This window comes from Oncorhynchus gorbuscha, linkage group LG19, assembly GCF_021184085.1.
Source record: "Oncorhynchus gorbuscha isolate QuinsamMale2020 ecotype Even-year linkage group LG19, OgorEven_v1.0, whole genome shotgun sequence".
Classification (NCBI taxonomy): Eukaryota; Metazoa; Chordata; class Actinopteri; order Salmoniformes; family Salmonidae; genus Oncorhynchus; species Oncorhynchus gorbuscha.
In genome coordinates, this window is record NC_060191.1 from 4,439,486 (window position 1) to 4,449,485 (window position 10,000).

At 50.8% G+C, this 10,000-nt stretch overlaps 1 protein-coding gene across 1 annotated transcript in view; it reads right to left on the reverse strand.

The window, feature by feature from the left end:
• Positions 1 to 10,000, reverse strand: part of LOC124004644 (cytochrome P450 11B, mitochondrial-like) — a 24,156-nt gene that overhangs the window by 3,351 nt on the left and 10,805 nt on the right.

Sequence of the window (10,000 nt, forward strand, 5' to 3'; positions counted from 1 at the left end):
GAGAAGAGAAGGAGAAGGTTTGAGAGAAGAGAAGGAGAGGGTTTGAGAGGAGAGAAGGAGAGGGGTTGAGAGGAGAGAAGGAGAGGGGTTAAGAGCAGAGAAGGAGAGGGGTTGAGAGCAGTAAAGGAGAGGGGTTGAGAGCAGAGAAGGAGAGGGGTTGAGAGCAGAGAAGGAGAGGGTTTGAGAGCAGAGAAGGAGAGGGTTTGAGAGAAGAGAAGAGAAGGAGAGGGTTTGAGAGAAGAGAAGAGAAGGAGAGGGTTTGAGAGCAGAGAAGGAGAGGGTTTGAGAGCAGAGAAGGAGAGGGTTTGAGAGAAGAGAAGGAGAGGGTTTGAGAGCAGAGAAGAGAAGGAGAGGGTTTGAGAGCAGAGAAGGAGAGGGTTTGAGAGCAGAGAAGAGAAGGAGAGGGTTTGAGAGCAGAGAAGGAGAGGGTTTGAGAGAAGAGAAGAGAAGGAGAGGGTTTGAGAGCAGAGAAGGAGAGGGTTTGAGAGAAGAGAAGAGAAGGAGAGGGTTTGAGAGAAGAGAAGAGAAGGAGAGGGTTTGAGAGCAGAGAAGAGAAGGAGAGGGTTTGAGAGCAGAGAAGAGAAGGAGAGGGTTTGAGAGCAGAGAAGAGAAGGAGAGGGTTTGAGAGCAGAGAAGGAGAGGGTTTGAGAGCAGAGAAGGAGAGGGTTTGAGAGCAGAGAAGAGAAGGAGAGGGTTTGAGAGAAGAGAAGGAGAAGGTTTGAGAGAAGAGAAGGAGAGGGTTTGAGAGGAGAGAAGGAGAGGGGTTGAGAGGAGAGAAGGAGAGGGGTTAAGAGCAGAGAAGGAGAGGGGTTGAGAGCAGTAAAGGAGAGGGGTTGAGAGCAGAGAAGGAGAGGGGTTGAGAGCAGAGAAGGAGAGGGGTTGAGAGCAGAGAAGGAGAGGGGTTGAGAGCAGAGAAGGAGAGGGGTTGAGAGCAGAGAAGGAGAGGGGTTGAGAGAAGAGAAGGAGAGGGTTTGAGAGAAGAGAAGAGAAGGAGAGGGTTTGAGAGGAGAGAAGGAGAGGGTTTGAGAGGAGAGAAGGAGAGGGTTTGAGAGAAGAGAAGGAGAGGGTTTGAGAGAAGAGAAGAGAAGGAGAGGGTTTGAGAGAAGAGAAGAGAAGGAGAGGGTTTGAGAGGAGAGAAGAGAAGGAGAGGGTTTGAGAGGAGAGAAGGAGAGGGTTTGAGAGCAGAGAAGAGAAGGAGAGGGTTTGAGAGAAGAGAAGAGAAGGAGAGGGTTTGAGAGCAGAGAAGGAGAGGGTTTGAGAGAAGAGAAGAGAAGGAGAGGGTTTGAGAGCAGAGAAGGAGAGGGTTTGAGAGCAGAGAAGGAGAGGGTTTGAGAGAAGAGAAGGAGAGGGTTTGAGAGCAGAGAAGAGAAGGAGAGGGTTTGAGAGCAGAGAAGGAGAGGGTTTGAGAGCAGAGAAGAGAAGGAGAGGGTTTGAGAGCAGAGAAGGAGAGGGTTTGAGAGCAGAGAAGGAGAGGGTTTGAGAGCAGAGAAGGAGAGGGTTTGAGAGAAGAGAAGAGAAGGAGAGGGTTTGAGAGAAGAGAAGAGAAGGAGAGGGTTTGAGAGCAGAGAAGAGAAGGAGAGGGTTTGAGAGCAGAGAAGAGAAGGAGAGGGTTTGAGAGCAGAGAAGAGAAGGAGAGGGTTTGAGAGCAGAGAAGAGAAGGAGAGGGTTTGAGAGCAGAGAAGGAGAGGGTTTGAGAGCAGAGAAGGAGAGGGTTTGAGAGAAGAGAAGGAGAGGGTTTGAGAGAAGAGAAGGAGAAGGTTTGAGAGAAGAGAAGGAGAGGGTTTGAGAGGAGAGAAGGAGAGGGGTTGAGAGGAGAGAAGGAGAGGGGTTAAGAGCAGAGAAGGAGAGGGGTTGAGAGCAGTAAAGGAGAGGGGTTGAGAGCAGAGAAGGAGAGGGGTTGAGAGCAGAGAAGGAGAGGGTTTGAGAGCAGAGAAGGAGAGGGTTTGAGAGAAGAGAAGAGAAGGAGAGGGTTTGAGAAGAGAAGAGAAGGAGAGGGTTTGAGAGCAGAGAAGGAGAGGGTTTGAGAGCAGAGAAGGAGAGGGTTTGAGAGAAGAGAAGGAGAGGGTTTGAGAGCAGAGAAGAGAGGAGAGGGTTTGAGAGCAGAGAAGGAGAGGGTTTGAGAGCAGAGAAGAGAAGGAGAGGGTTTGAGAGCAGAGAAGGAGAGGGTTTGAGAGAAGAGAAGAGAAGGAGAGGGTTTGAGAGCAGAGAAGGAGAGGGTTTGAGAGAAGAGAAGAGAAGGAGAGGGTTTGAGAGAAGAGAAGAGAAGGAGAGGGTTTGAGAGCAGAGAAGAGAAGGAGAGGGTTTGAGAGCAGAGAAGAGAAGGAGAGGGTTTGAGAGCAGAGAAGAGAAGGAGAGGGTTTGAGAGCAGAGAAGGAGAGGGTTTGAGAGCAGAGAAGGAGAGGGTTTGAGAGCAGAGAAGAGAAGGAGAGGGTTTGAGAGAAGAGAAGGAGAAGGTTTGAGAGAAGAGAAGGAGAGGGTTTGAGAGGAGAGAAGGAGAGGGGTTGAGAGGAGAGAAGGAGAGGGGTTAAGAGCAGAGAAGGAGAGGGGTTGAGAGCAGTAAAGGAGAGGGGTTGAGAGCAGAGAAGGAGAGGGGTTGAGAGCAGAGAAGGAGAGGGGTTGAGAGCAGAGAAGGAGAGGGGTTGAGAGCAGAGAAGGAGAGGGGTTGAGAGCAGAGAAGGAGAGGGGTTGAGAGCAGAGAAGGAGAGGGGTTGAGAGCAGAGAAGGAGAGGGGTTGAGAGGAGAGAAGGAGAGGGTTTGAGAGGAGAGAAGGAGAGGGTTTGAGAGAAGAGAAGGAGAGGGTTTGAGAGAAGAGAAGAGAAGGAGAGGGTTTGAGAGAAGAGAAGAGAAGGAGAGGGTTTGAGAGGAGAGAAGAGAAGGAGAGGGTTTGAGAGGAGAGAAGGAGAGGGTTTGAGAGCAGAGAAGAGAAGGAGAGGGTTTGAGAGAAGAGAAGAGAAGGAGAGGGTTTGAGAGCAGAGAAGGAGAGGGTTTGAGAGAAGAGAAGAGAAGGAGAGGGTTTGAGAACAGAGAAGGAGAGGGTTTGAGAGCAGAGAAGGAGAGGGTTTGAGAGAAGAGAAGGAGAGGGTTTGAGAGAAGAGAAGGGAAGGAGAGGGTTTGAGAGCAGAGAAGGAGAGGGTTTGAGAGCAGAGAAGGAGAGGGTTTGAGAGCAGAGAAGGAGAGGGTTTGAGAGAAGAGAAGAGAAGGAGAGGGTTTGAGAGAAGAGAAGAGAAGGAGAGGGTTTGAGAGCAGAGAAGGAGAGGGTTTGAGAGCAGAGAAGGAGAGGGTTTGAGAGAAGAGAAGGAGAGGGTTTGAGAGCAGAGAAGAGAAGGAGAGGGTTTGAGAGCAGAGAAGGAGAGGGTTTGAGAGCAGAGAAGAGAAGGAGAGGGTTTGAGAGCAGAGAAGGAGAGGGTTTGAGAGCAGAGAAGGAGAGGGTTTGAGAGCAGAGAAGGAGAGGGTTTGAGAGAAGAGAAGAGAAGGAGAGGGTTTGAGAGAAGAGAAGAGAAGGAGAGGGTTTGAGAGCAGAAAAGAGAAGGAGAGGGTTTGAGAGCAGAGAAGAGAAGGAGAGGGTTTGAGAGCAGAGAAGAGAAGGAGAGGGTTTGAGAGCAGAGAAGAGAAGAGAGGGTTTGAGAGCAGAGAAGGAGAGGGTTTGAGAGCAGAGAAGGAGAGGGTTTGAGAGAAGAGAAGGAGAGGGTTTGAGAGAAGAGAAGGAGAAGGTTTGAGAGAAGAGAAGGAGAGGGTTTGAGAGGAGAGAAGGAGAGGGGTTGAGAGGAGAGAAGGAGAGGGGTTAAGAGCAGAGAAGGAGAGGGGTTGAGAGCAGTAAAGGAGAGGGGTTGAGAGCAGAGAAGGAGAGGGGTTGAGAGCAGAGAAGGAGAGGGTTTGAGAGCAGAGAAGGAGAGGGTTTGAGAGCAGAGAAGGAGAGGGTTTGAGAGAAGAGAAGGAGAGGGTTTGAGAGCAGAGAAGAGAAGGAGAGGGTTTGAGAGCAGAGAAGGAGAGGGTTTGAGAGCAGAGAAGAGAAGGAGAGAGTTTGAGAGCAGAGAAGGAGAGGGTTTGAGAGAAGAGAAGAGAAGGAGAGGGTTTGAGAGCAGAGAAGGAGAGGGTTTGAGAGAAGAGAAGAGAAGGAGAGGGTTTGAGAGAAGAGAAGAGAAGGAGAGGGTTTGAGAGCAGAGAAGAGAAGGAGAGGGTTTGAGAGCAGAGAAGAGAAGGAGAGGGTTTGAGAGCAGAGAAGAGAAGGAGAGGGTTTGAGAGCAGAGAAGGAGAGGGTTTGAGAGCAGAGAAGGAGAGGGTTTGAGAGGAGAGAAGGAGAGGGGTTGAGAGAAGAGAAGGAGAAGGTTTGAGAGAAGAGAAGGAGAGGGTTTGAGAGGAGAGAAGGAGAGGGGTTGAGAGGAGAGAAGGAGAGGGGTTAAGAGCAGAGAAGGAGAGGGGTTGAGAGCAGTAAAGGAGAGGGGTTGAGAGCAGAGAAGGAGAGGGGTTGAGAGCAGAGAAGGAGAGGGGTTGAGAGCAGAGAAGGAGAGGGGTTGAGAGCAGAGAAGGAGAGGGGTTGAGAGCAGAGAAGGAGAGGGGTTGAGAGGAGAGAAGGAGAGGGGTTGAGAGCAGAGAAGGAGAGGGGTTGAGAGGAGAGAAGGAGAGGGGTTGAGAGAGAGAAGGAGAGGGGTTAGAAGAGAGAAGAGAAGAGAGGGGTTGATAGAAGAGAAGGAGAGGGGTTAAGAGAAGAGAAGGAGATGGGTTGAGAGCAGAGAATTAGAGGGTTTGAAAGCAGAGAAGGAGAGGGGTTGAGAGGAGAGAAGAGAGGGGTTGAGAGCAGAGAAGGAGAAGGGTTGAGAGCAGAGAAGGAGAAGGGTTGAGAGCAGAGAAGGAGAGGGGTTGAGAGGAGAGAAGGAGAGGGGTTGAAAGCAGAGAAGGAGAGGGGTTGAGAGCAGAGAAGGAGAGGGTTTGAGAGAAGAGAAGAGAAGGAGAGGGTTTGAGAGAAGAGAAGAGAAGGAGAGGGTTTGAGAGCAGAGAAGGAGAGGGTTTGAGAGGAGAGAAGAGAAGGAGAGGGTTTGAGAGCAGAGAAGGAGAGGGTTTGAGAGCAGAGAAGGAGAGGGTTTGAGAGAAGAGAAGGAGAGGGTTTGAGAGGAGAGAAGGAGAAGGTTTGAGAGAAGAGAAGGAGAGGGTTTGAGAGGAGAGAAGGAGAGGGGTTGAGAGAAGAGAAGGAGAAGGTTTGAGAGAAGAGAAGGAGAGGGTTTGAGAGGAGAGAAGGAGAGGGGTTGAGAGGAGAGAAGGAGAGGGGTTAAGAGAAGAGAAGGAGAAGGTTTGAGAGAAGAGAAGGAGAGGGTTTGAGAGAAGAGAAGGAGAGGGTTTGAGAGAAGAGAAGGAGAAGGTTTGAGAGAAGAGAAGGAGAGGGTTTGAGAGGAGAGAAGGAGAGGGGTTGAGAGGAGAGAAGGAGAGGGGTTAAGAGCAGAGAAGGAGAGGGGTTGAGAGCAGTAAAGGAGAGGGGTTGAGAGCAGAGAAGGAGAGGGGTTGAGAGCAGAGAAGGAGAGGGTTTGAGAGCAGAGAAGGAGAGGGTTTGAGAGAAGAGAAGAGAAGGAGAGGGTTTGAGAGCAGAGAAGGAGAGGGTTTGAGAGCAGAGAAGGAGAGGGTTTGAGAGAAGAGAAGGAGAGGGTTTGAGAGCAGAGAAGAGAAGGAGAGGGTTTGAGAGCAGAGAAGGAGAGGGTTTGAGAGCAGAGAAGAGAAGGAGAGGGTTTGAGAGCAGAGAAGGAGAGGGTTTGAGAGAAGAGAAGAGAAGGAGAGGGTTTGAGAGCAGAGAAGGAGAGGGTTTGAGAGAAGAGAAGAGAAGGAGAGGGTTTGAGAGAAGAGAAGAGAAGGAGAGGGTTTGAGAGCAGAGAAGAGAAGGAGAGGGTTTGAGAAAAGAGAAGAGAAGGAGAGGGTTTGAGAGCAGAGAAGAGAAGGAGAGGGTTTGAGAGCAGAGAAGAGAAGGAGAGGGTTTGAGAGCAGAGAAGGAGAGGGTTTGAGAGCAGAGAAGGAGAGGGTTTGAGAGAAGAGAAGGAGAGGTTTTGAGAGAAGAGAAGGAGAAGGTTTGAGAGAAGAGAAGGAGAGGGTTTGAGAGGAGAGAAGGAGAGGGGTTGAGAGGAGAGAAGGAGAGGGGTTAAGAGCAGAGAAGGAGAGGGGTTGAGAGCAGTAAAGGAGAGGGGTTGAGAGCAGAGAAGGAGAGGGGTTGAGAGCAGAGAAGGAGAGGGGTTGAGAGCAGAGAAGGAGAGGGGTTGAGAGCAGAGAAGGAGAGGGGTTGAGAGCAGAGAAGGAGAGGGGTTGAGAGGAGAGAAGGAGAGGGGTTGAGAGCAGAGAAGGAGAGGGGTTGAGAGGAGAGAAGGAGAGGGGTTGAGAGGAGAGAAGGAGAGGGGTTAAGAGGAGAGAAGAGAGGGGTTGATAGAAGAGAAGGAGAGGGGTTAAGAGAAGAGAAGGAGATGGGTTGAGAGCAGAGAATTAGAGGGTTTGAAAGCAGAGAAGGAGAGAGGTTGAGAGGAGAGAAGAGAGGGGTTGAGAGCAGAGAAGGAGAAGGGTTGAGAGCAGAGAAGGAGAAGGGTTGAGAGCAGAGAAGGAGAGGGGTTGAGAGGAGAGAAGGAGAGGGGTTGAAAGCAGAGAAGGAGAGGGGTTGAGAGCAGAGAAGGAGAAGGTTTGAGAGAAGAGAAGAGAAGGAGAGGGTTTGAGAGAAGAGAAGAGAAGGAGAGGGTTTGAGAGCAGAGAAGGAGAGGGTTTGAGAGGAGAGAAGGAGAGGGTTTGAGAGAAGAGAAGGAGAGGGTTTGAGAGGAGAGAAGAGAAGGAGAGGGTTTGAGAGGAGAGAAGGAGAGGGTTTGAGAGCAGAGAAGGAGAGGGTTTGAGAGCAGAGAAGGAGAGGGTTTGACAGAAGAGAAGAGAAGGAGACGGTTTGAGAGAAGAGAAGAGAAGGAGAGGGTTTGAGAGAAGAGAAGGAGAGGGTTTGAGAGAAGAGAAGGAGAGGGTTTGAGAGAAGAGAAAGTGAGGGTTTGAGAGAAGAGAAGGAGAGGGTTTGAGAGCAGAGAAGGAGAGGGTTTGAGAGAAGAGAAGGATAGGGTTTGAGAGCAGAGAAGAGAAGGAGAGGGTTTGAGAGCAGAGAAGAGAAGGAGAGGGTTTGAGAGCAGAGAAGAGAAGGAGAGGGTTTGAGAGCAGAGAAGAGAAGGAGAGGGTTTGAGAGCAGAGAAGGAGAGGGTTTGAGAGCAGAGAAGGAGAGGGTTTGAGAGCAGAGAAGGAGAGGGTTTGAGAGCAGAGAAGGAGAGGGGTTGAGAGCAGAGAAGGAGAGGGGTTGAGAGGAGAGAAGGAGAGGGGTTGAGAGCAGAGAAGAGAGGGGTTGATAGAAGAGAAGGAGAGGGGTTAAGAGAAGAGAATGAGATGGGTTGAGAGCAGAGAATTAGAGGTTTTGAAAGCAGAGAAGGAGAGGGGTTGAGAGGAGAGAAGAGAGGGGTTGAGAGCAGAGAAGGAGAAGGGTTGAGAGCAGAGAAGGAGAAGGGTTGAGAGCAGAGAAGGAGAGGGGTTGAGAGGAGAGAAGGAGAGGGGTTGAAAGCAGAGAAGGAGAGGGTTTGAGAGCAGAGAAGGAGAGGGTTTGAGAGGAGAGAAGGAGAGGGTTTGAGAGCAGAGAAGGAGAGGGTTTGAGAGCAGAGAAGGGGAGGGTTTGAGAGCAGAGAAGGAGAGGGTTTGACAGAAGAGAAGAGAAGGAGAGGGTTTGAGAGAAGAGAAGAGAAGGAGAGGGTTTGAGAGAAGAGAAGGAGAGGGTTTGAGAGAAGAGAAGGAGAGGGTTTGAGAGAAGAGAAGGAGAGGGTTTGAGAGAAGAGAAGGAGAGGGTTTGAGAGAAGAGAAGGAGAGGGTTTGAGAGAAGAGATGGAGAGGGTTTGAGAGAAGAGAAGGAGAGGGTTTGAGAGCAGAGAAGGAGAGGGTTTGAGAGAAGAGAAGGATAGGGTTTGAGAGCAGAGAAGAGAAGGAGAGGGTTTGAGAGCAGAGAAGAGAAGGAGAGGGTTTGAGAGCAGAGAAGAGAAGGAGAGGGTTTGAGAGCAGAGAAGAGAAGGAGAGGGTTTGAGAGCAGAGAAGGAGAGGGTTTGAGAGCAGAGAAGGAGAGGGTTTGAGAGCAGAGAAGGAGAGGGTTTGAGAGCAGAGAAGGAGAGGGTTTGAGAGCAGAGAAGGAGAGGGGTTGAGAGGAGAGAAGGAGAGGGGTTGAGAGGAGAGAAGGAGAGGGGTTAAGAGAAGAGAAGGAGAGGGGTTGAGAGCAGAGAATGAGAGGGGTTGAGAGCAGAGAAGGAGAGGGTTTGAGAGAAGAGAAGAGAAGGAGAGGGTTTGAGAGCAGAGAAGAGAAGGAGAGGGTTTGAGAGCAGAGAAGAGAAGGAGAGGGTTTGAGAGCAGAGAAGGGGAAGGGTTGAGAGAAGAGAAGGAGAAGGGTTGAGAGGAGAGAAGGAGAAGGGTTGAAAGCAGAGAAGGAGAGGGTTTAAGAGGAGAGAAGGGGAAGGGTTGAGAGAAGAGAAGGAGAAGGGTTGAGAGGAGAGAAGGAGAAGGGTTGAAAGCAGAGAAGGAGAGGGGTTGAGAGGAGAGAAGGAGAGGGGTTGAGAGCAGAGGAGAGGGGTTGAGAGAAGAGGAGAAGTGTTGAGAGCAGAGAAGGAGAGGGGTTGAGAGCAGAGAAGGAGAGGGGTTGAGAGCAGAGGAGAAGTGTTGAGAGCAGAGAAGGAGAGGGGTTGAGAGAAGAGAAGGAGAAGGGTTGAGAGCAGAGAAGGAGAAGGGTTGAGAGCAGAGAAGGAGAAGGGTTGAGAGAAGAGAAGGAGAAGGGTTGAGAGCAGAGAAGGAAGGGTTGAGAGAAGAGAAGGAGAAGGGTTGGGAGAGAGAAAGGAGAAGGGTTGAGAGCAGAGAAGGAGAAGGGTTGAGAGCAGAGAAGGAGAAGGGTTGAGAGCAGAGAAGGAGAGGGGTTGAGAGCAGAGAAGGAGAGGGGTTGAGAGCAGAGAAGGAGAGGGGTTGAGAGAAGAGAAGGAGAAGGGTTGAGAGAAGAGAAGGAGAAGGGTTGAGAGAAGAGAAGGAGAAGGGTTGAGAGAAGAGAAGGAGAAGGGTTGAGAGAAGAGAAGGAGAAGGGTTGAGAGAAGAGAAGGAGAGAAGGGTTGAGAGCAGAGAAGGAGAGGGGTTGAGAGCAGAGAAGGAGAAGGGTTGAGAAGAGAAGGAGGGGTTGAGAGAAGAGAAGGAGAAGGGTTGAGAGCAGAGAAGGAGAAGGGTTGAGAGCAGAGAAGGAGAAGGGTTGAGAGAAGAGAAGGAGAAGGGTTGAGAGGAGAGAAGGAGAGGGGTTGAAAGCAGAGAAGGAGAAGGGTTGAGAGGAGAGAAGGAGAAGGGTTGAGAGAAGAGAAGGAGAGGGTTTGAGAGCAGAGAAGGAGAAGGGTTGAGAGCAGAGAAGGAGAAGGGTTGAGAGCAGAGAAGGAGAAGGGTTGAGAGCAGAGAAGGAGAAGGGTTGAGAGCAGAGAAGGAGAAGGGTTGAGAGAAGAGAAGGAGAAGGGTTGAGAGAAGAGAAGGAGAAGGGTTGAGAGCAGAGAAGGAGAAGGGTTGAGAGAAGAGAAGGAGAAGGGTTGAGAGCAGAGAAGGAGAGGGGTTGAGAGCAGAGAAGAGAGAAGGGTTGAGAGAAGAGAAGGAGAAGGGTTGAGAGCAGAGAAGGAGAGGGTTTGAGAGAAGAGAAGAGAAGGAGAAGGGTTGAGAGAAGAGAAGGAGAAGGGTTGAGAGAAGAGAAGGAGAGGGTTTGAGAGAAGAGAAGGAGAAGGGTTGAGAGAAGAGAAGGAGAAGGGTTGAGAGGAGAGAAGGAGAAGGGTTGAGAGAAGAGAAGGAGAGGGGTTGAGAGCAGAGAAGGAGAAGGGTTGAGAGCAGAGAAGGAGAAGGGTTGAGAGCAGAGAAGGAGAAGGGTTGAGAGCAGAGAAGGAGAAGGGTTGAGAGCAGAGAAGGAGAGGGGTTGAGAGCAGAGAAGGAGAAGGGTTGAGAGCAGAGAAGGAGAAGGGTTGAGAGC